Source organism: Erpetoichthys calabaricus, chromosome 7 (assembly GCF_900747795.2).
Source record: "Erpetoichthys calabaricus chromosome 7, fErpCal1.3, whole genome shotgun sequence".
Taxonomy (NCBI): Eukaryota; Metazoa; Chordata; class Cladistia; order Polypteriformes; family Polypteridae; genus Erpetoichthys; species Erpetoichthys calabaricus.
In genome coordinates, this window is record NC_041400.2 from 89,166,538 (window position 1) to 89,190,896 (window position 24,359).

Genomic DNA, 24,359 nt, shown 5'->3' on the forward strand with positions numbered 1-24,359 from the left:
TATTATGTAAATTCAGTTGTTTATAAATTAGCCCTCTGTCCTTATTATTCTGATCATTTTGTAACAGACTGCTATGATGAATGCTCCCTTTTCAAACATTTACAAAAGAAATAATTAAAGTAGCAATGAACTGTTTTCTTCCAGCTTGAATACTAACTCAGAGGTTTTATCAGACTCATCCTACTGTAGTTCGGAATAAGTTTTGTTCTTTAATTAATATGTTTGATTTCTACCACAGAAGTAGTGAGCCTGATCAGGTGCTTGGCTTTCTATGATTGAGCAGAAATTGTGCGAGTTGTTTAATGCAAATTGTGTTACATTTGTAACTATTTTGATTTTTATTAGTACCTTTTTATTTTTGTAATGTTCCATGTTAACCTTAGACTCATTATGCTCTGAATGAGATTCCCTATTACTGACAGGAGGCGCTTAGTGTGACTATTACAACATGCACCATTTCATCAGTAATGCACAGTATTTCATATAGTTAGATCAGTCTCATGTTGGATTACATTCATACCATTCCAGGGAACATTCCAGGGTTCTTTTGGTACTGCACTGAGACCATCATTTCCAAAGGATCCCTGTACGGTTGTGTTGGCCCATATCACGGTGAGATTGGCATCTTCACATCTACATAAACAAACCATTTAATGGAAATCATACCAAAGTTTCAAAAAGCTAGCTAAAATAAAATTGTTGTGAAAATACCTATTTTCTCAGTAGAAGGCATAAGAATTGAAGCCCCAGCTTCAACCTGTGCGGACACTATATGTGTGGTGTGTGAATAAATTAGCTAATTGTTCATAATCTCCAGGCAGCCAGAATCTGCTCATCCTGAAGATGCCCAGTGGTTATGCAAAGGCACCTATTCTCTGACAATATATTCAAGTAGAGACTGGGGCTGCTTTAGTGACCCCAAATGGTGAAAGTGGTTGGTTAAGGAAGGCTGATGGGGTTTGAGTGATTTCTTCCTCACTGCGTTACCAGGAGTATGCATAGAATGGCCTCTGCCCATTAATCCTTTGTGAGTTCTTCCCCAGTGTTCCCAAGCACTGCCAAGCACATATGCAGCTGGAATGGCAGTGTTCCCAGTGCTCAGAGAAATTCCTGCTGGGCTAGCTTCTCCCACAGACCTTCCAGAAACTCAATTACCAGGAGGGTAAGCAATAAGATGTCTGATGGTAACAACCCCAGCTTCTTTTGGCCCTTTTTCTATCTGATGGAGAGAACATCCTGACTGTGAAGGGCAACCTTACTCTAAACTACCTTAAGCATCCTCACCAGCATAATCGGGTCTCTCTGGTCTTTCAAATTGATGTTCAGTAATGGGTGTGCTGCTTCTCCCATCAGCACTATGCCCACGTGCACCCCTACTGTCTCTTCATCCCATTGATTGCAATAAACTGGCAGGCACAGCTATGTGTTATAAATCTATCATAACAATTAGCAATTCATGTCTTCTTATTTTCTGTCTATACTTCTTTTGTATAAGTATTTTTTTCTTATGTTTATTACGTTTTTTTTTTAGGTTTTGTGTTTAATATCTCATTATTATGCGATTCTGTTTCTATGCATGCTCATGTTATTTGCCAGGTCCCTTGTGCTGTGTGGGTGGTTACCCAAGGTGCAGGGTCACCTGTCTATCTTAATATATGAACCACACCCAATCCTATAAAAGCTGGGGTGACCTGGCCAGATTAAGCATGCCTTTTCTGGTTGTTTTTCTCTGGATATCGACCTTCTTTCCAGCCAGTGTGGAGGCCACTCCTGTGGATTTCTCAAGGGAAGAACTCCCACGTCATAACACAGGTATAATTATCTTTCAGCTGTCTTCTCTTCTGTACCGACACTGGAACCAATGTTCAAGGTCCTGGATCTTTGTCTCAAGACACTTCAGAAACTCCTTAGAAGAATCCAACAAGTCCATCTTAGACCTCAAGGGCACTTGCCACTGTGCTAAGTTAGACCATAGGACTTCTATTTGTCTCACTACTGACACAGTGCTAGCCAGCTCTGATCCAATAGACTTAGGCTCATTTTAGTCGCTCTTTTATGTAACTTGTTACTTATATACTGATGACTTATTATTCTCATATTATATATTCCCAAGAACAGATCTATTCTGTAGGTCCTGAGTGAAATCTGGTTTTGTATACTTTAAAAGCCTTTTCAAAATAATTTTGTAATTAGCCAGCTGCTGTCATTTTTCCCTTCATTTCTAAGCGTGTTCAATGAACTGTATTATTCTTTATAATTGTTTTATGAATAATTGTTTACACAATCTTACTTTGTGCTCATAGACCACATCACTCTTAATGGTATGCGAAACAAACAGAAAGCCACTCTTGTGATCGCCAGCTGTGCTTTTGAAATGAAAAAATGTTTGCATGAGAAACTTTCAAAAGAAAACCAATTAAATTGCTGACATTCTTATTATCTACAGTTTTTGGTGCCTGCAATAAAAGTCATAGGACACATAGAAGATATATTTTAGGCTTTAACAAGTTGTTTCCTTCTTAAGTTGTGCAGCCTGTTTTACAGTGTTCAGGTGATAATATTTCCAGTTTAAGCAGTATAGCACTTTATTAGTCCCAAGGGAAACCACAATGTCTTAGTAAATTGTTCTGTCACTTTCACATAGGTTTCATTTTTCACTGATACCACTATTAAAAAGATGACTTTTCAGCAGGTGTCAACATGTTGTCATGGTTACTGAAAAGGCTGCAGAAAGAACTGACAAACCCATTCCAGGCATTTTTGTCATTTTCAAATATTGTTGTTTCTAAAATTATTTTTAAGCACTGTAACAAAAATATTTTTGTTCACATTTATTCCAGCTACAGTATAATAAAATATAAATTATATTTAAGTCATTGGAGGCACAACTACATTAACAACATTACTGCCTCACAGCTTTGTAGTCTAAAGTTCAAATCCCCAATCAAACAATGTTTGTTTAAAGTTTGCACATTTTCTCTGCGTCTATTATTGCACCACAGTGTGTGTGTGCGTGTGTGTGCGTGTGTGTGTGTGTGTGTGTTCACTCACCCTACGATAGAATGGCACGCTGTCACAGGGTTGTCTCTGCCTTGTATCCGATGTTTTCAGCTTTCCTGCAACCCTGCTCTTGATAAGTGGGTTAGGAAGATAGATGGATGTATTATTATTATAATTGTGTCAACTGAGAAGACAATATACAGTATGAATAGATTAATGAATGGAAGATACTGGTAACAACAACTATGATGATGATGATGGTAATATTATTATTATTAGAACATTAGGCATCAGTTGCAGTGTGCTATGAGCTCAGGATGATTCTGTGCTGATCCGGTCTTGTTACATGTTTATGCAACAGCAGTGTTGCAGTGTGCCCCAAAGCTGCAAACTAGCAGCAGATCAAACTAACACTAAGTGCTAGTGTTGTAGTGGGTTTCTTGGAGTCAGAGAAGGGGAAAAACTTGCATACTAACCTTAGACCACTTCATAAGCGGGTTTAACGGACTCAGTATAATGCACCAAAATTAATTCTGCACACATCAGACAGACCTTTACACAGATGAAAAAACTCAAATATACCATTAAAAAAGTAAATAATGTTTTATATTTATATTTGGAATGACATGTAGCGTGATACTGAATCAAATATATTTAACTCAGTGTCACAGAAAATAACAAGTGATACATGGAAATTTTTATATTGTTTAATATAAGAAATAGGAAAATAAAGACTCATTTAACCATGGGTCTTCAGTAAAAAGTCACAGAGTCATTGTCCCTAATTAAGAAGCTACTTAGCCGCCGCTTCACTTTTCTTCTTCACTTATTAGAGAGCTGTCCTGGAAAGAGTGCATCAATCCAATTTGTGTTATGATTGCTGATTGTTATAATTTTTTCCTGGGTTTTATACATTTTTTGGTAAGCCTCATCATTTTTTACGTTTGTTTTATAGTATAGACAATATTGGAGATCCTAAATTGTCCCTAGTGTGTGCTTGGTGTGTGTGTGTGTGCCCTGTGGTGGGCTGGCGCCCTGCCCGGGATTTGTTCCTGCCTTGCGCCCTTTGTTTGGTTGGCTGGGATTGGCTCCAGCACACCCCCGTGACCCTGTGTTAGGATATAGCGGGTTGGATAATGGATGGATGGTGTGAAGGATGGCCGGCTTCATATTACGGCCCTCTCCCCAAGGCCGCCAGGAGGAGCTCTCCCGACAGCATGGATGGGCCCCGAATTCCAGCAGGGCCTCATGGACTATGTAGTTTTTATACACAGCCCTGCTGGATACCCTGGGGACCACTGGGAGTCGCTGTCGGGAGGCCCATGGACTCATATATGCCCTATAACTCGGAAGTGCGTCATAATCCCGTGACAGGAAGAAATGACGTGCTTCCGGGTGAGGATAAGGACTGTTTACCCTGACCCGGAAGGAATAAGGACTTGTGGACTGTTGGGCAGGAACACCTCTGGGTCAGGGAGTATAAAGGACTCTGGGAAAGCCCAGTACACTGAGCTGAGCTGGGAGGTAGCGTGGCTAAGTGTCAGGGAGCGGAGGAGAGAGAGTATTGTGATTAGTGATTGGTTTGTTTATTATATGAGTAGTGTGGAGTGGAGGGTGCTTGGTGCACTGTACTATAAGAAAATAAAGAAGTCTTGTACTTTTACCTGGTGTTTGGAGTGGTACCTGAGGGTTCAAGAGGTGGATCGATACTTCTACTGCTACAATGGATAAATTCACAACCATTTTCTTATTAAATTTCAGTTTAAGCTTTGTTGAATTTTTAAAAATCTTACTATAACAGCATTTTGTATTTGAATGGTGCTGCCATTTTGAGCAGCTGTTAGTACAATGCAGTGGCAGGTTGCTGTAGTTACGGAAGTCCCATTATGTAACAGTGATATTTAAACCTACACCCCATGTCAAATTTGTGAATACATTCTGAAAACAGTGCATTTGTTGTGATATTTATAGTTAAAAGCTTCACTTAACTCTTTTTGACTTTGACTTTAGGATTTCATTTTGGTTTAGACACATCATATTAGTTGTTCTGGTAACAACCCCATGCATTGTTTTTTGATTACAAAAAAAAAAAAAAAAAAACAAATAAGATAAACAAGGAAGATCTGGGGGTCTAACTGACAGATTCTTGTTTAATGCATTTTGCACTGAAGATCTTAAATGTGTCACAAAAATTACGATTTGGCACATTCTAGAGGAGTCAGGAACTTCTGTGGTTATGTCCTTCCTTTTAGCCTGGCAGACCAGAATTGTGGGGTTTAAAGCAAAAAGAATGTCTTTAGAAGGCATAAACAAATGTCTCACACTCCCGTTATAACCCAGGTGTACCCTAAACATAGCCTGTGTACGAAGGGACTCACTACATTTGCATGTGTGACAATTCATTTTATCTTATGGACCACTCTGTACCTATTTTCTGTCACTTTCTCACCTTGTGACAGAATACAATAATCTGGCCTTGACTCAAGCATTGTGTTGCTTTTAGTATACAGTGCAAAATAAAATCAGCTTTTTCTATCTCAATAAGCAATCCACTGTATATAAAATAAAAAATGGCATATCATATACTACATATTTTTGTTTCCAGATTTGACTTATTCTTTTCTTTTCCTAGTCTTTCTATATTGTGGAAGTCTTTTCACTACTGTGATGTTTTTTCATGTTTACTTTTCCGGTACTTTAGGATAGAGCCAGTGGCATTACAACCCCAACTCTTATGGATTTGTGCTGCTGCTTTACAATCTCCCGGGGTCCTATTGCCATTGCTCTGCTTCACATTGTTTTGCATCATTCCACAGTCCAGATATTATAGCCCAAAGCAGTCTCTGCTTATTAGATTTATCACAGCTTATGTTGAATGGATATTACTGTATACACTCTTCATAACCCTCAGCAATAAATTGGAGCAGTATTATGATGGGGCCACAGAGTTGTTTTTTTTCAGTTGTGTTTTCTTCTGTTCTTTATATAGCAGTTTAAAGTGTTTTTTGCCAAATGTTTTTGCTTCTATTGGCAAGCCAAATTTTAGATTCTTTACTATTTAAGATAATTGACAGAAGATGAAAGATTTCCTTAAATAAATAATAGTTAAATTAGTATAGTTTGCAAACTATGCCTAACTAAAGTTTATCTTTTTATTTTTGTTATTATTATTATTTTGATCCATATTGTTATTGTAATGCATACTTCGCATAGGTGTGTATAATAACATATTGAGGCCATTCTTTTTAAAAGGTCAGTGCATGGCACTTTCTGTTATTGATTTAGACCCTTTTTTAGCTTTCAGCAATAACATTTTTGGTCATTTGCATGCAGGTCCTCTGAACAATGGCATTCATTTTTGCTTATTAATACATAACAATGTGCCTGTTCTGGACATTTCAGATTAAATATTGCATCTACAGTTTACTTCTATTATAAATATAACTAGCATTTCTCCCTTTTTTTATCTAATGTTTAGATTGAAATAGGATTTCACTAAATTAGTTTGGCAGTAGAATATGATTTGGCTTCTGTATGATATGATATGATACGATTTCATATTGTCCTGATGAAGTATGCTGTATTACAATTTTGGTGAATAATGCCTCCAATGGAAGTCAGTCAGTCTGTCAGTCATCATCCAACCCACTATATCTTAACACAGGGTCACGGGGGTCTGCTGGAGCCAATCCCAGCCAACACAAGGAGCAAGGCAGGAACAAATCCCTGGACAGGGTGGCAGCCCACCGCAGAGCACACACACACACCCACACACCAAGCACACTCTAGGGACAATTTTAGGATCGCCAATGCACCTAACCTACATGTCTTTGAACTGTGGGAGGAAACCGGAGCACCCGGAGAAAACCCACGCAGACATGGGGAGAACATGCAAACTCCACGCAGGGAGGACCCGGGAAGCGAACCTTACTGCGAGGCAGCAGCGCTACCCACTGCACCACCGTGCCTCCCCTCCAATGGAAGTAATTTTTAAAATATAAATGGAAAAATGTATGAATCAATATTTATAAGAATAAAGCAGAATTTAAAAGAGTATAAGCATTTGTTGTCCATTATTTTCATCTGTACCTTATAGAGAATGAACATCAGAAACAGTGATTACATGCTAATTTCTAAACTATTTGCTTATCAATTCTTCCTTGTGTAATTGCATTTTGATTTCTGGATAGTGGACTTGGCTTTGCTAACTTTTGACTTCCTACTTTTAGGCAAACCTTTTTTTACATCTTTCAATCTTACCATCTTTTCTAAATGTTTAAAGGAGCTTTATTTTTGTCATTGAAAGCCAGGGATTTCATGGTTACTCTCTCTTTCTCTCTTCCTGAGTTTTTGAATTTAAAAGCTTTCCACCATTTTTGTTGATCGTGTGCAGTATGTGAAGCCTGTTTCTTGAGATTGAGGCCAGGTTTATTTAGACAGGTGGGGTCTGCACTTTTTTTTTCAGAGTAATGTTCAGTATTGGTCTGATTCTTATTTCAAAGCCTATCACCATTTTGGGTTTCATGAAGCATAACAACATTACAGAGGTTAGTTCTGCTGCGCCGATACCCCATGCACATGAATTTGATTTCTGGCCATTTTGTTGTCTTTTTAGAATTCACATCTCATCTAAATGTGTTTGCACAGTTTCAACATAGGTCACTTTAAACTCCGGGCTCCCCAGTATTTTATTTTCTACACTGTATGTTTCAGCTGGAGGTTGTTTTGCGTGCTTGGTTTTTAAAATGTCATACCCTGTGATCTGGGGTTAGAATATGGTTGCCATTCCTCTTGTGTATTGTAAAAGGTGCAACTGACCAACCAGAGTGAATCCATAAAACTGCTTAACTGGAAAAGAGACAATTTTTAATCAGCTTTACCTGATAGATCTTCTTGTTTTTTTAAGTTTGTGAAAGTGATAATCTTGCTTATAATTTTATTTTTAAATGTATATACATCTAAAAACGTAAAAAGGTCATGAGTGATGTTGGAAATTAGTATAAAGCTCATAGATACCTTTTTATTTTATGTTAGTCAGTCAATGTTTATTTTTAAGTTATTTTATTGTGTGTTATGATTTATTTTTTTTATATTAACATTCTCTTTTTTGATACTGTGTATTATGTTTATAAAATGTTTTAAAAATGAAAATGTTTATATCTGTAAAACCATAAAGCAGGAGCTGTACAAATCACCCCTTAGAAGAGCTAAAAACAACCATTTCTTTATAAGCCAAAAAAATGGGTTTGAATAAACAAAAATCTGTCACCATTTACATTTCTACTATCTGTGCTACCCGTCTATCACGGGTTGAAATCTAAGTAATCAATGTAAATTTTAGCGTTAACATTGGCAGTGCATGATCTTTTGGAATGTATTTTGTAATGCATGTAATAATAAAATGCATTGCATTTGTCAGTCCGACTGATGTCACAAACATGTTTGTGATGCAGGGACGTGAGGTCAGGGGAGGCAGATGGGGCAGAGCCTTACCTGTCATCATGAAAAGTAAAAAAACTAATAATAATAACATAAAATAAATTTGTACACTAGTCTGTGCTATAAATTTGTTTTCTGTATGATTCCAATAATTTTGATCATTGTTACAGTTAAAATTGCTGAATTTGCACATTTCCTGTTCAAATACAGGAGAGAAATGCGAGGTGCGGCAGTGATGAGCTGAACCTTAGGCTCTGACTGCACTATCCCTCACACACTGGGTTGATGCCTGCAATTGGCACGTGCCTGTTGCTGTCTCTCTATATGTCGTCAATATAATGTTTGTAGACACGTTTATTATACACCCTGACTTTCCACAGTCTGGCTAATATCTTTAATGAATGTGTGTGACATATCTAGTCTTGCTGATCAGACATAAAACCACAGTGAAAAGGCACAAGGTGAGGCAGACAGTACTGTGCCACTCTGAAGGCTGCGGATGTGAGCCCAACAGGTGCTTGTTGCTGCTGTTCTTCTTGGCGATAATCTCCATTGGGGTGGAGTGACTTTTAATATTAAAGCAAAGGATAGGTGCATGGACTTCATTTGCAAATAAAGGTAAGACCATAAACGGTTTTCAATTTTATAAAAAAATGCAATCAGACTAAGAAAAAAACAATCCGATATTTAAAAACTTAATTTTTATCTTAAATAATGTAGTGAGAAGTCAAGCAAAATGAGACCTTTCATTGGCTAACTAAAAAGATTACAATATGCAAGCTTTCGAGGCAACAAAGCTTGCGTATTGTAATCTTTTTAGTTAGCCAATAAAAGGTGTCATTTTGCTTGACTTGTCACTACATTCATAATGGCTAACACGGTACAACACTACAGACCTTAAATAAAATATTCTTTTGATTTTCTTGTTATCCTTTTGTTGAACCTTCTGTATTAAAATTTATTAAAACATCAGAATTAAAAGCTTTTCAACTAAATATTTCAATTAAGGTCAAAATTGAAATCTGACTTTTTTGTACACCACTCTATAGTTACATTTGTATTATATGAGTATGAATTGTGGATTTGCAACTGCAACTTTAGAACGCTCTCTCTCGCCGCTATAAATGTTCGTTCTTTGTTACCCAAATATGTACCTTACCTATGTGTGTGTAAAGAATGCTGATGAGATATGAAACATAACCAATAGTCAATGTGCATGCTGGCAACTGAATAGTGAATAAGCTACTCTTTTGGGTTCATATATTTGTAAATGTGACTCTGAAGGAGTCAGTGCCTCACCAGCCATGAACCTCACCGAACGTCACTGTTGTGATGTTCCATCTGCTAGAATGACAAATGCAATTCATATGCCTCTGTTATATGCCTTTTGCTATGAGATACATAAAAGCACTGTTAATGCTTGTAATGTACTATCTGTTGGAATGACTGAGGCATAGCAACTGGAGAGACAAACAGGCAGTTATCCTTTTTTTAATTTGGATGGTAAGTAGATTATTAGACCATTATTAAATGTGAAACAGGGTGTCTTTGAGCATATTGTTACTACTTTATGAGGATAACTTTATAGCTAACTAATTCAATGTCCTGAAATGATAACTTTAAGGTCGTTCTAGGAACAACAGAAAACAGGCAAACAGATCCACTACCTTAGCTCCATCCACTACCTTAGTTGCTATGGTTGAAAACTTGGCAGATTTCATTTGGAAACAGATGGGCTAAAATTTTCAAAAGCAGAGGGGTCAAGATTATTTTTCTTGAGTAGGGGTTTAACTACAGCAGTCTTAAGACAGTCTGGGAAGACCCCCATATCTAATGACGAGTTTACAATGTCAAGAATACTATCAATTAGCATGCCCGATATTTCTTTGAAAAAACTTGTTGGTATTGGGTGAAGGATGCAGGTGGAGGGTCTCAGTTGAGAAATTATTTTATGTAAATCAGGTAAATCTATCCTGGTGAAAGAATTTAATTTGTTTATAATGGAGTACTGGGGCTTAAGAGGAACCGCAGTGTTGGGGAGATATACTATATTATTTCTAATATCATTAATTTTTTGATTGAAAAATATAGCAATAGCCTCACAAGTTTCACTGGAAGTATTTTGGAGGCATTCCTTTGAGTTACCTGGGTTTAGCAGACAATCAATCATAGAGAATAAGATTCTGGGATTACTAGCATTGTTATTTATAATCTTAGAGAAATAGCAGCACCTCTCAAGACGGACTGTATTATTGTATTCTGTTATTTTAACCTTCAATATCTCATAGTGGATAGTTAGTTTAGTTTTTCTCCATTTACACTCAGCACTACAGCATATTCTCTTTGAATCGGACACTCTTTGGGTCTTCCATGGTATAACAATGCTAGAAGATTTTTTAAATGTCTTTTCAGGTGCAACTATGTCAACAGCAGCTCTCACCTTAGTATTAAATTTTTCTACCTTACTATTATTACTATTATCCTCGCTATTGTAATTAGCACTATAAATGGACTGGTTGCTTAGAATGTTTGTAAATTTTAAAGCTGCTGATGAATCAAAGAAGCATTTTTTAACAATATGCTTCTCATGAATGTTTTCTATCAATATTTCTATATTAAATAGTAAAAGAAAATAGTCTGATAGACCAGTATCAATGATCTGCTTTACATCAAATTTTAGTCCTTTGGTAATTACTAAGTCTAACGTATGACCTGCTTTATGTGTAGGCTGATTAACGAGCTGTCTCAAATCAAAAGAATCCAGGAGGTTCATGAATTCCTTTACTTTTGGGTCACACTGATTATCGATATGAAAGTTAAAGTCACTTACTATTAGGAGTGTGTCATAGTTCATAATTATGATTGACAACAAGTCTAAGAATTCCTCAAAGAAAGAATTTAGGAGGTCTATACATGGATAATACTAGAAAGTGAGAATCTCAATGAATTACAACGGCAAGAGACTGAAAATGAACAGACAAGTAGACCTTACAAGGAAATGCAACAATACAAACATAAAGATAATATAACTTGTTTAGATTAAAATGTCTTCTTTTTCTGGGACTGTCAGTGAAAGTCATCATTTCGTTATTAAGCCTGTTAATTGTTTATAGCTTAGGAGTATCTAACCACCATAGTCATTATTGTAATGGACAAAAGGCTATTATAACTTATTGTATCTGTAGAGTTGAAGCCAACGTTGTCCTGATCTGCTTGTGGCACATGTGACAATTCAAGTGACTACTAACTGAGTCAATGCAAAATTATAACACAATTACTGCTATATTTATCTTCTAAATTCAAACAAACCTAATAAATTTCTTTTTAGACAACATAATTTGTCCCATATGTGACTTACAGGACATTTTGTCAGCAGGACAGTAAGCAATGTTTTTGTATTATCACTCAGACAGTTTTGAGATCACTCATTAATCGTTCTTTATTTTAAGGTTACTATGCACAAGAGTGGCCAAAGCTTTTGAGATTATTCAAACTGCCCAGTTATGTATTTCATACTTTCTACTTGTGTTATGCCAAGTGAAAATTTACATGGGATGTGTGAACTAAGGTGGTATAACTAGCATCAATGCGTTTATCTAATTGTGAAAAAATGTAATTCTTCAAAAACATTTTGCCTTTGATTATTGAACTGTCTTTCACTTGATTAATAAAGCATGCTGTAAAATACTATAAAATAGGAAAAGGTAGAAAATGCTTGCATGTTATGCAATGTATGAATAACTGATAATAAAAGTTGTAGCATTTAACGTTTTCATTTACTTCATCCAATGTTTATTAAATATTTTGTAATAATGAGTCATATTCAAAAACAAAAGAGATAAGAGAATGCAACTGTTCAAAGGCTACATTAAATGGGTTGTTTTTAACAGTACTTCACAATGTCATGTGATCAAAAATAGACTTGTGGTGGCTCAATAGCTTTCATACACAGCAGATTCCAATTGATATGTGTTACTGGTGGAGGGTCTGTGACTAACTGTTTTCCAGTTTTCTTAGACAACATTTTTTAAAGTATACCCAATAAAGCAGTACCTAATTATTACCAAAAGAAAATAACTATGAATACGAAATGACCGCTACTATCATAAAATCACTGTTAATATTACCCTATGAAAGGAGAAAGCAACTGTATTAAATTGCCCATCTTGTTATTAATATGAGTTAAATCCCAGTAGTTCATTAAAATGATGTAAATACCAATGAACTGATTTTGTGTAGTGAGAATCCCAAAGGTGAGTTATCTCAAAGATTTTACAGTAATTCCAGTCTGAAAATAAACAGAAGCAGAAGCAGCTCTTCAGGCACTGATAAATCGTAATACACGCTCAGTTTGTTGTATGTTATACCACTAAGCAACTCTTTCAGCACTGGACAGACTAAAATCCTGCCCTGTCCTTGGTATCTGTGGCACAATCACGCATCACAGAAAGTGTATACAACAGAGTGGTCATTATTGCATGCTCAGAAGTTTCCGATCTTCTGCCAACTGCAGTTCCCTTTCTAAACACATGCTGTGTTTATATCACTTGGTTAGGGGAGCTGCATATTTCTTATGTAATTAATTAGTTCAAATGCCGTTAAGCTGCAGGGTGATAAGATTGGTTATTTGCAATAATAATAATATGCAGACAATATTAGTTTGATCAAATCAGTCTTATAAATGCTTACATAATTCATTTTCAGAGAAATAATTTTTTTGTACTTTCATACAAAATTCACCTAAAGCAGTAGGAGAAGGGTGGTGTGGTGTGTAAGACCTGCTTGAATGTGCATGCCCACCCATTACCTGCCATGGTATTTATTAGGTATCCAGGCAGCTGGTGGATGAGTAAAAGAGAAAAATATACAAGATGGTTTAAAGTAAAATTAAAACATGAGACTAATACTGTATGTTCTTGAAATTACACTGAATGTTTCTCTTTTTTTGCTAATGCTTCTCAATCTGCAATGTTTCCGATTTCTCAATAAAAGTTAAATTGTCTCGATAAGTTTCTTTAAAGAATGAGTATTCCAAATTTCAACACATTTGTTCCACAGGGGCTGAGTTGTTTCATGCAGAAAGACAGACTTGGGTATCACAGTAGGTGCTTCTCATACTATATGCCAACACACCTAGAAATGCCAAAACGGCTTGAATTATTAGGGCATCACAAATGCACCTGCCAGTCTAATTTTCTTTGTACATTTCTCTCTTAATTTAAAATAGTAGTAGAGTGTTTATTTTATTGAACTGATCTTTGGATTATTGCCTACAAAGGTTATAAAAATAACCTGTGTGTCACAGCATGCCCACTACAGGTATCATTCGGGATTTCAGTTGTACCACTTATATTATAGTTAATACCTTTGATAACTATCCAGCAATACCAGCTAAACCTGCCACTTAGAGTACATTGTGATGTGAAAGGTTATGTGCAAATTTATGGACTCTTATTGCTGGTTGTGCAGGAGCTCCCATTGTTAACTTAATTAATGTTATGTGCCGGGGGCATTCTGTAAGAGAATGTGTAAAATAATGCTACGGAATGGAAGAACCTTTTTATTATGGCCAACAGGAATAGGGTGACAATGCAAGATATTTCTCAGTCAAACCTCTCTCTAAGCCATTGAGTCTATTATTATGCAACTCTACATCATCTTTGGATAATCCTTTACAGTAAAAATTAATCAAAAGAAACTTTATGGTTTTGACAGTGTGTCCAATTTTAAAAGAACCATTTCAAACAATCCCTTTATATGCATATAATTTTTCCCAGCTCAGTTCCTCTCATTATATGAAACATACAATGAATAATTTATTTTATATGACATTGTTAGTATATTCGGTGACATGGTGCGAAAAACACTCACACAAATAAACATACCCTGTTAATGTTTCACACATATTAACACTTTAAGCATAACCCCTCATGAAGGGTCTTCAGAAAAAGTTATTTGGTGTTGTGAAAAAGGTTTGGGGCAGCCACCCATATACTTGAACCCTAGCTGAAAAAGGCAAAATAAATTGCAAAGTTGTGCACTGTATTGAATCCAACATTGACTGCCAGAAAACAGGAAGTGGTCTGGATTTTAAGGTATCTGACAAGAAATGATGTCTTCATGGTCATAGCAGGAAGTTACATAGTCAGAACTCAAAGTGATGTTGTCAGGACCGGAACTGGAAGTGGTGTAGTCGCAATTGGAAGTGACGTCTTCACGGCTGAACCAGAATCAGGCAGAATTTCCTGTGTTTGATCTGCAGGGATAACAGAGAAAGGATTAGTGCACTCTGCCACCCCCTGGCCTGGCGTGGAATTACCTTCATTTGGTCCTTTTAGCTGCCTCCCAAGCGCATGTGTATGACAGTGTGTATTAAACTCCTTGCAAAAAAACAACTAATTCACTTTTAAAAGCTAATTAAATTGAATTGCAGATTTAAAATATAACATAGTAGTGAATAAAATATATTCATATAATCAGTAGTGGGTTGCCAGCAGTGGCCATATATACATTCTCATAGGTAACTGGAGAGCAGTTTGGGTCTGCCAGTTGGCAGTACCGCTGTTGTTCTGTTAACCTGGTAACTGATGTTTAGACAACAGTCCTGAGAGAAGAAAGTAGAGAGATCTTGCAGCCTTGGGAGGAAGCACACAGTGTGGTGTGATGTAGTGACTAAGACTTAAGACTTTAAACCATTAACTTGCTAATTTAGTACCTGGGTCTAACTTATTGTGTGACGTTAAGGGACTCCTTACCTATCTTGTCATAGCAACAACAGTTGTATAAAGTAATTTGGTTTAGCTTAAAGTATTTGAAGAAAACATTATTCAAGACATACAGCATAAAGACAACAGCACATGAATAATTTCACAATAACACTTTGACATACATAAAATTAGATCAGAAGAATCTAGTCTGACAATGCTTTATTAATGTGTCTCAGAACTTGTGGATAAGTACTTTTATGGAACCTGGTAATCACAGTCTTGATTGACCTAAGCAGTTTATCAGGTGGAAGAAGAGTATAAGATGTGTGGATTGCAACAGGTCGGATAAGATCTTTAGGTATTTAACTTTCAGTCTTTTTATCTTTTTCTCAACCTGAGCAAAGATTCTGGACTACTATGCAATGCAAGAGAGTTTTAAAGCACGTTCGTCAATGGCTCTATAGAGAAAAATACAGTAGTTGTTCCAGTGCTCCAGATGATGGTGCCTATGGTACCAGGACATGTGAGTAGTTGATTCATTCCAACAGCTGGTCATTGCTGAATTTTATGGCTGTATCACTGTGTCACATCATACAACACAATAAAGTGGAAGGAGCAAATTTGCAGCATGTAGTAAAGCTGTGTTTAAAATTCCCCAGTCTTCTATCCATCCTTTTTTGAACTAGTAGCCTCTTTGTGAGGTGTCTTTTACCAATTGTAATAACAGAAAAATGTGATATTTTGGTCAGGAAAGGGAAAGGGAAATTACTCCTGGTTAATAATGCAAGTCCAACAAGAAAAATTGTTTTAATAAATCCCAGACTGAAGATGGCACAGCATCCTGATAACAATTCCAGTTGTGGACTTTAGGAGCAATTTTGAGTTGTCCCCAAACCCTAAAACACCAACAATGGAGTTCATAGTAACAAAACAAAGAAGGAATTTATTATCAAAAGAATTAACAAGTAATACAGGGAAACAATAATGTACAACAAAAGAGCAAAATAACAGACACCTCCGATACCAGTGCCTAGCTAAATGGTAGTAACACCTGGCTACTCTGTCCTTTGTGCATTCCCCGCTCTTCTTCCAACACTCTGGTTCTCCCTTCTCCCTATAGTCAATTAGGCTATTGTTGCCAACTGCCTCCTGATCAGAGCTCATTAGACCAATAGAAACAAGGAAGGTTCTTTTTAAACATAAACACTCCGGGAGTCCCATACATCATAATTCCTTGGTGTCCTATAATAAGTTTTATTAGTTTTATAATTTTGTTTAGTTTTTCTCAAATCATCTTCTAGACTGGACCAGTTGATCCATTTACTTAGAAGTTTGCATTCAACTTGTTTTTCATGTTTCCTGGCTTAATACTGTCCATTCTATCCTATAATTTGCTATTATATATTCTCCTCCCAACCCTGTTGAGGTCAATGGCACACTGTTCTTGTTTTTTTTTTTTTTTTTTGCTCTCTCTTTCACCATGTTTATATTCCAGGGTTATTGCATTCCTTTCATCTTCGTAATCTACCAAACATGGATGTGTTTTTGGTGCTCTGGGAAGGAGGGAGTAGTTGTACAATGATTACATTTTATTTTCCTGAGCTATAAAAATGTTTCTATTGGACTTTCATTTTTTCACAGGGTTTGTAATGCTATTCTTTCCAGTTTTACTATCAATTTTTTCCATTTTTTGTTTAGATTTGTTGTTTTATTTTATTGTTATTTCACAACACAGCTTGGTTTACATCTTGAGCACAGCCATTTTGTAATACTGTTACAAAGACAAAGTTCTTCATTGCTATACCATGTCTAGTGGAAGTCAGGTTACATGCCATCATTTATTTTACAATATTTAAACCAGTGTTGTGTTTTAACTTGTCCACATTTGTAGACATTTAAGAAAATCTTTCACATGTAATCTTGTTTTGTTTAGGGTACTGACTTTCTGGCTAAAATATTTTGACTTGAGTTTTCGGTTTTCATGTTCGGTTTATTCACCTATAAGTTAGCCTTTCCGGTGTGGCCCCCTAGTAGTGTTTTGGTTTCATTTTTGTCTCCAGATTCCTTAAAACTTTGCCCAATGTACCCTGCCAGTTCTACCTGTGATAGAACAGGCAGAATCCTCTTAGCCATACTGTGTTTTCCTACAAGTTTCCTTCACTGCAGAGTGGCTATCCTCCCCAGTACTTTTGTCAGGCTAAAACACTTCATCCCCAAGTGATATAAAGAACCTCAATAGAATAATAAAAAAAAAAATCATCCAGTGAGTGGCAGTTCTGTGGGTATGGGATTCTGTCCCTGACTTTAGCTTTATTTTATTTTTTGACTATTTTTTGATTTTATTTACTTTTTTGTTGTGGTGATGCATCATGTGAAAGTGAAATGTAGGCGACTACAGTTGGGTTGTCACATAACCAATTTCCCTTCCACAGATTCTTGTGGCCACGGGGGTGACCTGGAGGTCAAGCCACTTGCCTTCAGATTTAATAACACCACATTGCCGAAGTTTAGTATACCTTCTAGAAAGAAACATCTTTGTGTGAAATGGTTAGTTACAAAAACAGTTGAAAATCAGGCAATTAGTTGGTGTTTTGGTATTTCTAGCTCACAATAATCCCTTTGGAAATTGTCCTTATCAGACTAAGGGATCTTGAGAAGCCCCAAAATGGTGAATGTTGGGAAAGAAATGACTCATCTGGGCAAGGAACAGGCAACCCTGAAAGAACAAGTAAAAATGGTACCCACTACAATACAGCATGCTCTAAATGAAATAACTGCATGGCAGACAGGAAGTTAAAGTCTGAAGAATGGGACAGAAGCAGGCAGCTGGGAGAAGAACCCCTCAGAGAAGTGTAGGGCCAGAACTTGAGGGCTGAAGAGGAACACTCAGCTGAGCATTTTTAAGGTAGCTGGAATTTCCCAATGTCCACACTCATGTAAGGCTGAGGAGTGTTAGCGAGAGGGGGACATGTAAGGCTCAAAGTGACTACCTGTTGGGGGCTTGTGGGACAGCAGGGACCCGATGTGGTATAGTGGGTCCACGGCTCAGATGAAAGGCCAGTTTTTAAATAGATGATTGCTGCACTCACGGCTTAAAGAGGGGGCATGGTAGTGTGGCTGGAGCAGTTCCTGGTGGCTTAGTGATGCGGGCGGTCCTCGCTTATGTGCACAGGTGAGGAATCGTCCACATCAGTAATTGACGCCGGGAACTACTAATCGCCACACCTGAACCATGTCCCCATTATACATAATAGGAGCATGAGTGCAGAGAGGGAAAAAAAAGAAGAAAAAGAAAGTGAACAAAGGTTAAAGGAGAAGAAGGAGGCAGGAAGGTGAAAGCTGGTGCGTGAGCGAGTGAAGGCACGCTCGCTGTCGAGAGCAGAAGGCAGCTGGGAAGTGAGCCCTAGTGGGGTGTTTGGCCGGCACCCAGGGGCCAACGGTAATGGTCACATCTGCTGAGCGCTTGTGTGGAGCAGGAGTGACCAGGAGAAGGTTGGCTCACCGCATAAGCCCGAGAAGGCAGCGGGAGTCGGGGACTTGGGAAGTGAAAGGCCCAGTGTGAATGCCCTGGTCGCTGGAGAGCCCAAGTTACAGTCTGGTGGAGCCCGCCAGGGATCGGAAAGGCAAACAGACCGGCAGAAGCCAGAGGTCAGCTGCAGGTAGGGAGACTCCCCTGGTGCATAGCCTGGATGGGAGTCTCCAGTAGAAAGAAGCACGGGGCTTTGTTTTTAAAAGGACTGCTCCCAGCCATTATTTTTAACCTTGTTTTAAAGGAATTATTTATTGGATTTAACCTCCACATTTCACTTGTTTTTTTAATGGATTATTTATTTAAGGACTGTTTGAGACACTGTACTATTTATTTGAACACTGTTTTTGGTTTGGTTTTTAAATAAAAGCACTTTGCACCTTTTTGCACCATCTCCTTGCTTCGTTGTTGATGTCTTCACTGTCCAGCTCATCCGGTTACATTACCGGTGTCGGGTTCAAGAGCTCCCAAAATGGAGACGGAAACCTGAAGCAGAACCCGCATCATTACACCCGAACCTTGGAGAAAAAGTTGGCAGCACTTCTTGACTGAGTGTTTCCTGTGCTGCATGATCCTGTGCGGGGTGAGCAGAAGTGGTGTCGGTTTTAGAAAAAAGCACCAGGGCTAGTGAATTTTTAAAGAACAAATTCCTGCCTTGATTTTAACATCTTTGGAATGGAATATCTAATAATGACATTTTAATCCTCCACAATCTCTTGGATTTTATTGGAATTTTTATTTAAAGATTGGATGCAGTGTACTTCTGAACACTGTTTTGTGATTGATTTTAATAAAAACACTTAACCTGGGCTGTATGTGTGTGTCATCATTTGCCCAGATCATCTCGGTCTATGACTATCGCTGCTTCAGGTCAAAGAGTCTCCCAAACGCAACAGAGAGCATGGAGCCGACCCGGTCCGTCACATTGACATCTTTATGCAATCATTGGCTCCTTGTTAGAGACCTTTTGTCTCATTCTAGTGCCAAGTTCAAGACTAGCTCATAGGGATAACAGGATTCCTCCTTAGTTCATAGAGGGTCAGAGAGTATATTTATCCTCTAAGTACCATGTAAGAACCATGGTCCTAGGTTCATTGGGCATTACAAGATCTTGAAGAGTGTAACACCATCTTTTTATTTTACAAATTGGTTTCCCCAGCTACTGTGTGGACCCACCCTACTTTCACATTTCTCGCTTGAAACCCTGTCGATTTCTTAGTTTTCTGCTATTGTTGCTCCTCCTTCCCCTGTACTAGTTAAAGGTAGAAGGGAGTTTATTGTTTGTAAGATTTTGGATGTGTGTAGAAAGGGCACCACTGTTCAATATTTGGTAGACTTGGAAGGGTTATAGTCCTGAGAAGTGGTCCTATGTTTCAGCCAGCAATATTCATGCTCCTTGGTTGGTGCAACAGTTCCATGCTTGGTTTCCTTTGAAACCTTTTTACTGTGCCCAGCGACCACATGTTTCAGAGGGGGTGGTTGTATTTTTTATTTTAATGTATTAACCTTTTCGTTGTGCTGATGCATGAAGTGACTTCATAATGTGAGGTTGTCACATGATCACCTTCCTATCTATTGGATTCAACAGTGCTTTGCGCATCACACATCCTGCTCTGTCAAGATTCTCATGATCGCAGGTCAGCCTGTGGTTTAAGCCAGTTACCTCTGGATTATATGAAGCTGCGTCTCTGATGTTCAGTTCTAAAAAGAAACTTCCTTTTGTGAAAAAGCAGTGAAAACAGTCGAAAATCAGACAGTTATGTGACATGTTTTGTTTTCTGTTTTTATTTGTTGGCATTATGTTCACTTCTCATGGTATTTGTAGGTCACAATAATATTGTGCGACTTTCTCCTTATTAAGCTTATTTTCTTTATTCTGATTTATTTTGTAGTTTTTAATGTGTTAGATATTTCATGTTACCAGATATGATTTTTCTTTCCTTCTGTTACAATTTTTTGATTCTTTAAGTATTGTGTAGTTATTAAGGATGTCAAACTAGTTTGCTCTATATTGTATAATTTACTTTGTCCTCTGTATGTTGTGCCAAGTTGATGCAGCCCCATAACTGTGCATTTGTTGGGGACTGCCCTTGGACTGGTGGCGAAGGTTAGCTTTCCAGCTCTTGGTGTTTGTTTAATTTTTGATTAACTTATTTGACTAAAATTCACTATTGCTATGAAACACATTGTTTTGTTCTTCTTGGACCTGGGGTTTATGATTCCCCTGTACCTTTTAAGATGTACAAGCTTTGGCCCATTTTGGGTGTACAGCCTGCAAAGTCTGTTTCTTGAGGTTTGAAGGCCAATCTTACTTAGTAAGGTCAACCTGTAATTTTCTGGCCTGTCAAGGAACATGCTTAATTTTCACTTTGAGGCTTAGTTTTGAGGTCGAGCTTTTAGTTACAGGGCCCTAAACTGTGGAATGGTCTACCTGATACTATAAGAGAATCCCCTTTTGGTCTTAGTTTTCAAATTCCAGCTGAAGACTCACTACTTCAGTTTAGCATATCCTGACTAGAGCTGCTGATTAACTGTACAGACTGCATCTCTGTTGTTAGTCATTACCACTAAAACATAAGTAACATGATAGTTATAATTTGTTACTAACCGTCACCTGTTCTGTTTCTCTTCTCAGTATTCAAATGTGGCACTTGCTGTTACTGCGTTGTTTTGCCTGCCTAAAGTAGTCATCTCTGATGGAGGAAAACAGGAATTGTCGGGTGGTGGGGTCCTTTCACTGGATTGGCTGGTCCAGCACTGTCTAAGCTGTGGAATGGCCAATTGGGGGAGGCAGCTTGATAGCTGAGGTCTCCATGACTCTAAACAAATCCAAATCATATTATGTGATATAATCTACTGTTAAATTCTGCTCTGTACTTGTAATATTTTTATTTTACTATTATACTGTATTGAGGATTACTAGTGTTTTGTTCAGTGTATTGTATTGTATTGTATTGACCCCCTTCTTTTTGACACCAACTGCACGCCCAACCTATCTGCAAAGGGGTCTCTGTTTGAACTGCCTTTCCCAAGGTTTCTTCCATTTTTTTCCCTACTAGGGTTTTTTTTTTTGGGAGTTTTTCCTTGCCTTCTTAGAGAGTCAAGGCTGGGGGGCTGTCAAGAGGCAGGGCCTGTTAAAGCCCATTGCGGCACTTCTTATGTGATTTTGGGCTATACAAAAATAAATTGCATTGTATTGTATTGCATTGTTTTCCGAAAGGACAATGTGAATCATTGCAATCTGGCTGTACAAATGTGCCATTGATTCAAAGCTACCACACAGTCTTGAGATCTCAGTCTAAAAAAGCATCTTTTGAGTTAATGTGGAACAAGACATTTGCAGCATGAATGTGTGGCAGAAAAACCTGAAGGATTTGTGTGATGCTGTCAAACCAAACAAAATCCTTAAGGAATGTTTCAGGTACCGTATAGATCCATGCCGCGAAAGAATTCAGGCTTGTCTGGAGACAAACACAAGACCTACTTGATACTATAGAAGTCAACCTGAGGAACTGGCCACTGAGAATATATGTATACTGTGCCTAACAAAACATTTTAAGTATTATTAATAATGAAATTTCATAAGAGTTGTAGCAGGTGATAGTGAAAAAGTTAAGGAAAATATAAAATGTCTAAATTGTTCTTTTAATTCAGAAAGTATAGTGTGAATTTATTTCTGCGCAAAAATGATATAGTGGCAATCATCTTTGTCTCTTTTTCTTTTTTTTCCCATTTAAACTTTGATGACAATTCACTGATGCAGTAATATTCACTCTGCGTGAATTTTAGCTTTCCTAAAATTGTCTAACTGAAGATTCCACATTATGATAAAAATGCTCTTGTCAAGCTGTTATCATTAATACTAATACCCAGCTGACAAAAATAGTATCATTAGTGTGTGTCTGTTTGATCCAGACTTGTCAAATACACTCTAAAACACATTAATGCTGAAAAAAGCTAATACTAAGAAAAGTAATAATAAGAAAAAGAAGATTCATCTCCTGTTTGACTGGTTTTGAAATAATCTTACCATGTGCTTACCCAGCATAAAATTAATTATACTGTGAAATCTCTTTTTTTTCTCTATTTACTATTTACTTATATCTCTTCCTTTCTATTACATATTTTTAAAACCATTTTTAAATTATTTTCTTGAAATTTCAATGATGTTCCGCAAAGCCCACATTAGTCACCTTGTTCAGCTCACTTTATAACATTTATTTGTATCAGAATGGCAGTTTATTAAAACAGTTTTTGTCTTACTTCTAAATTTATCATCTGTTACATACATATAACAGGATATATTCTCAATTAAAAATATGAGAATGAAGTCAATGTTTACAAGTAACATACATATGTAGAATATATGACAAGGAATGCAGTTCTTCTGGATCCTTATTCAAAAATAAATGCATGATTAATAAATCACTCTTCCAAATCAGTGATGAGAAAGGCAAATCGTAACTGCTAAAATATGTGATATTATTTAATAGTTAGACATTTTTCATATTTTTGCTGCTCCATCTATAATCTAAAAGAGAATTTAACTGGTTAGTTTGAGAGCTGCAATACAACACTTCTTACAATTGCTACAAACTAGAAAAAAAGTCAGAATACAATATTGCGGTGCTCACAGAGTTCCAGTCTTTAGGGCACTGGTTGGCTGTGCTATGCAGTGGTGGTGCGTGACTGGGTCATTCCATATTCTGAAGCTGCATTCCTCTTTTTTGTTTCTGATCTATCTATGCAAATGATTTGCAGTTTTTCTTGCATCAAGAAGATAGAAGCACCTTGTAAATAATAAAAAAAAAAAAACCTTTCATCAATATTATTAATTCATAGGATCTCATATGTTTTCTGACTCTGGGAGTGGCAGGGATCCTTTAAGGTTTGTTTTGACTTACTGCAACACTGCATTGTTCAAGCAATCCAGCATGGCTACTACAGGTTTCTGATATCATGCTGGCCTCATAAAACACCATGAGAAATTGGAAAAAAAGGCTTTCTAAGCTGACTGCATGGCAGATTTTCAGGAAATAACTAATCAGACAAGGTCACTTGAGAATTCAGCAAATGTTCTGCAAAAAACACTGAAGAATTTTGCCAATCAACTGTACTCTGTACTACTCTAACTAGAATAAAAAAATGCCAAATTAATGGATTTTTATTACCAAAATAATAAGGAGGAGGGAGGAGAAGGGATTAAATGGAGAAACAGATATCTACACAACAGTTATCTGTTACATAACAGTTAACAGTTATATGGCCCTGCTTTAACCCAGTTTGATAAGCTTCCCTCTTTGAAAAGTCAGATGGTTCCACATTGGTCCATCTCCATTTACAGCTTTCCCACCCTCACCTCACATATTTCTTTTTTTCAGCCAGGGAATTCTTGTTTCTTTGCTTCCTGAACCTCAGGATATCTCAAGGATCATTTTCCAACTCAGTGCAGCGTTATATACAGTAATCCTGATGGTCACCAGTCCATCTTGTTTGGATGGACTGGAATGCTAAAAGGGGTGTTACATGTACATTGAGAACATGAAGATATGCAGAGAATTAGTTAACAAATTAAATGCTCCTTTTTAAAGCGTATTCTTTGGCTTGAGATTTTTAGTTATTTTTGGCAATGTTTTATGCTGCAGAAGTTGTCCATTTGTTCCAGCTTCTTTGATTGTTGCCCA